Below are 4,639 nucleotides of genomic sequence, written 5' to 3'. Positions count from 1 at the left end.
CCAAAGAACCCTGAGTTAATCCAGCTTCTGAATCTGAAAGCCCTCTCCCTTGGGCCTGTTTATGATAGTTTAAATTCTCTTTATCATCCCAATGAAAGTATTTGACACAAGTTTTGAAGAGAAAGGGGAGGGGTGGAGCTATCCTCAGCTGATTAAAGAATTATTATTGCTCCCTTCTTGTCGACTCCATCCCTGCCATCTACTTGCGTGCACACACACACACACATACACACACGTACAACACACACGCACATCTATTGAAGAGCATAGCAGTTCACCCTCTACGTAATGATGAACACCTTCCTGGAATCCATGCTCACGTGTCAGCCGCTTTGTGTCGGAATGGATGCATTTGACCCTGCATTTGACCCTGCACATTCATTGCATATCTTACCAGCTGCTGTTTAGATTTCACTCTGAATAGTTTGTGTCCTCAGCAGAAAGAACAAAGTGGAAAGAGACGGGCACCCTCTGGGGCTTGTTCTAGAGACATGAGGTAACCATTAGCAAAATGGAGTGGCCAAGAGGTGGCAGCTCCAAATGTCCTGCTGGAAAGTTGAACAAGAGCAGAAAAGATGTTGCCCTGGGAGCTGGAGGCACTGCATGGAGCTGGGGCGCTCAGGTAAGTCTCTTTGCATGGCCAGGTCTGGTTTCTTCCCCAGCAAGACTGCACCAGATTTGGGCCTAGATTGTATGATGGCCAGGACTAACTTTATACACAGACACACACACACAAACACACACACAAACATATATAGTTGCACCAGGTCTTAGTTTTGGCATCTGGGATCTAGTTCCCCAACCAGGGATCAAACCTGGGCCCCCTGCATTGGCAGTGCAGAGTCTTAGTCACTGGACCACCAGGAAAGTCTCCAAGACTAGCTTATAATCCATTCTTGTTATCACCTCTCCTTCAGAAACACACCCAGAACAGGGCTCTCCCTTGCAGGGACAGTTGTCTCATCACTCTGCAGCCCTCCACTCCACCTTAACTCTGGTCATCCCCCTGGAATCAGGTGGCATGAACATCAAGGGCAGGTCGGGAAGGGGAAGGTCACAGAGGGCTCTGTGTACCCAGGATGGCTGTGGACGTGGCTGGGGACACGCAGCGGCAGGAGGGTCTGTCCTCCCCTGTCTGCTCTCATGAATTATATTTCTCGGAGGCACTTGTCCTTTCAACCTTGGCCTCAGACCTGCCCCCACCCATCCGCAGGCTGTCATACAGTGCTCTTTGTTGAGTCACAGAAGACTCCAAAAGGTGGGCGCTGGGACAAAAGCCTCAATCAGGAGGCTTTTGGGCCAGTTCAGTCACCAGCTTTCCTTGGAATCACTACCACTGTTAGGAGGAAGAAGAGCCATGTTTGGACCTAGATTAAGTCCTGGGAAAGAGTAGCTGGCTTCCCGCACTGGAAAGGAATGAGACTGGATGAGGAGCAGCCTGCAGCCCCATACCACATTCCTCTCCATCCTAAAGCTTCCACACCTCCCCCGCCTCCCAGTGGCATACAGGGACTCAGAGTCAGGACAGGCTGCTTCTTCCAGGCCTTGGTTGACACTCCCCAGTGGCAGAGAGCCAAGAGTGGAAACCAGGCTTCTCTGCTCAGGAACAGGTTCTTTTCTGGAGGGGAAAAAAAGGATGGGGGATTATCATCAGCCTCTTCCAGAGCTATCGAAAATGAAGGTCATTTTCCCTTTAATGCCATCCTTGTGCAGGTTCCGTGTTCTGCAGCCTCTCAGAAGATACACGGGCCTCTCCCCGTGATCCAGGGCAGTGATGCTCCCTCAAAGTGCTCCCCCTGGTCCAACAGCCATCCGGTCAGCCGAGAATGGCAGATTCCATGACCCCACGCCAGAACTAGTGCATCAGAATCTTTGGGTTGGGGTACACCTTGAAATCTGCCCTGAGACTTCCTTTGGGGGAACAAAGCCATTCATGTGGGAGAAAGCCCCTAGAGCAGAATCTTCATGACAAGTACCCCAGCTGGTTCAGCTTCAGGTGGAATGTTTTGGGAGGAAGAGAGGGCTGGGAGCAGGCTCACCTCCCTCATGGTACAGGGAAGAGCGTGGACTGGGAGCCAGGAGTCCTGTGTCCTCCCAGCACTTTTGGGAGCCATATAGACACTTCAGTGTCTAAGTCTTCAGGTGCTTCTTCCCCCCAGTGTGGGGAGGCTGAAGGACCTGTGAGCTAAGGCTTGTCCATCCATCTCATCTTAGTTTAAATGTCTGGGCAAAACAGGAGGACTTCTGGGCTTCAACACAGTGTATTGACCCCTACTGTTGATTCCCAGACAGTTTTATCTTGATGGTTTTTTAATTCCTTCAATAAGATGGCTTGATTTCTACTTACAAAGGTTTAATACATAAATATATTAAAATACATATATTATTTATTTACTACACCTGTATTTATTTTTCATTATAAACATGACATATGCTCATAGTAAACAAAAGAGAGAGCAAGTCAAACATTACAGAAATGCCTCCCCCCAAAGGCCAACTGTGATCATACTTCTCAGAGATGATTCTTATTGACAATTAGATGTATGTTCTAAGAAGACCAAAAACAAGAAAAGATTGTCTGAGCAGCAGTGGCAGAGCTAATCTTTGCGAAGTGCTCGGTCCCTGTCAGGCAATGCGTCAGGTGCGGTATGCAGACCATCCATTTCAACCTTACAACAACCCCCACGGGGTGAGAATTTCTTTCCCTAATTAGGGTTGCGGAAATTTCATACATACCAACCCCGGTCATTTTTGTAAAAGTGTGATGATGCTCCACTTACTGTATGGCAACCTGCTCCTGTCATTCTTAAGGCATTGTGCACATCTTACCTAATCGTAAATGTGAAACTTGAAACATCCACAGAACGTTCACTTACATGAAGTCATTATAATTAAGCAATTCCCAAAGGATTTCTGTGGTGTTGTAACAAACAATGCCACTGTGAACAACTTTTTAACAGATATCTTTGTGTATTTGTGTGAATATTTCTGTAGGATAAATTTCTAGAAGCGGCAACAGTAGGTCGATATACACATATCAAATCATTATAGAGTACACCGTAAACTAAGGCAATGTTATACGTCCGCTACATCTCAGTAAAACTGGGTAAAATGCAGACCCTTAATTCCAATAGATCTTTACAAAAATTCAGAAAGAAACAGATCCAACAGGGCATATGAATAAACATTTTAATACTTTTCTGTACAATCTAGATGACAGAAAATAAACTGTATCTGAGTGTCTCATCTATGTGCTGGAAGTGTTAGTTGCTCAGTTGTGTCCGACTCTTTGTGACCTCATGGACAGCAGCCCACCAGGCTCCTCTTCCATGGGATTCTCCAGGCAAGAATACTGGAATGGGTTGCCATTCCCTTCTCCAGGGGATCCTCCCAACCCAGGAATCAAACCTGGGTCTCCCAAATTGCAGCCAGATTCTTTACTGTCTGAGCCACCAGTGCTGTCTATCTATGTGTAGAAAGAAGGTCTTTTCAAATCTAAATCCCAATCCAAAGAGAGGATCAGGACATTTGCCATATCTGCTTTTGGATTCTTGGTTCTGCCACTAAATAGCTATGAAACCAGGAGCCACAAAAAAATACATCAGTAAACGGTCAGAGGCCTTATTTCTTCCTGTGTAAAACGGCAACCCAGTAAGATCTATTTTCCAAAGCCCTCTTTTGCTCTACCATTCCTTGATTTGATTCATCCTTTTTAGTCCTCTGAATTTGTTTTCTTATTTATGAGAAAAAATACTTCCCACCTTTCAGGATCAGTGGGTTTAATGCATCAATTACTTGCATGCATGCTAAGTCACTTCAGTCACATCTGACTCTTTGAGACCCTATACACTGTACCCCACTAGGCTCCTCTGTCCATGGGATTCTCCATGCAGGAATACTGGAATGGGTTGCCAGGTCCTCCTCTAGGGAATCTTCCTGACCCAGAGACTGAACTCGAGTCTCCTCTGTCTCCTGCATTGGCAGGTGGGTTCTTGACCACTAGCATCACCTAGGAAGCCCATCAATTAGTTTAGACCCTTCAAACTTTCAAGTGCTAAGCAGTTCTCTTAGTACTTGTAGAACAAGCAAACTTTGCTGGATAGAACCTTCAAACTGCTTTGACTTCTAAAATTCTTCCTGAGTCTTTAAGAAAACAAGACAATCATGGAATCCAAGAGGCCACTGATGTCTCAACATTCTGGACATGATGAGTAACAGGAGGTGTTTGGGAAGGCCGATATGGTATCACATCTCCCTGGGGAATCTTGGCTTCCCGGAATGAGTATTTCCAACTGTCCATTCCCTAACAAAGAAGAGATTGTGTGGATCATGACCTCACAGAACACACAGCGCATTTTAGATGAGAAACTTACCCAATCTCTGTCTGTGGTGTTTGGGACAAAGTCTGAGATAATAAGGTCTTACATGTTCACTGGGTTCCATAGACATTATTCCATTTGGCCCTCTCAGCATCCCTGATGCTAAAGCCAGAGAGGGGAGGGTCATTTCCATTGTTAAGATGCAGATGGAGAAATTCAGAGAGGTGTGCTGGCTGCCTGGTGTCACACAGTGGTGAGGGCCAGAGTCCAGCACAGAGTCCAAAGCCCGTCCTGGCTTGGTGGAGGTGGGCCCCAGCATG

The sequence above is a fragment of the Budorcas taxicolor genome, chromosome 23 (genome assembly GCF_023091745.1).
Source record: "Budorcas taxicolor isolate Tak-1 chromosome 23, Takin1.1, whole genome shotgun sequence".
NCBI lineage: Eukaryota > Metazoa > Chordata > Mammalia > Artiodactyla > Bovidae > Budorcas > Budorcas taxicolor.
Note: the sequence above shows the minus strand (reverse complement) of the source record.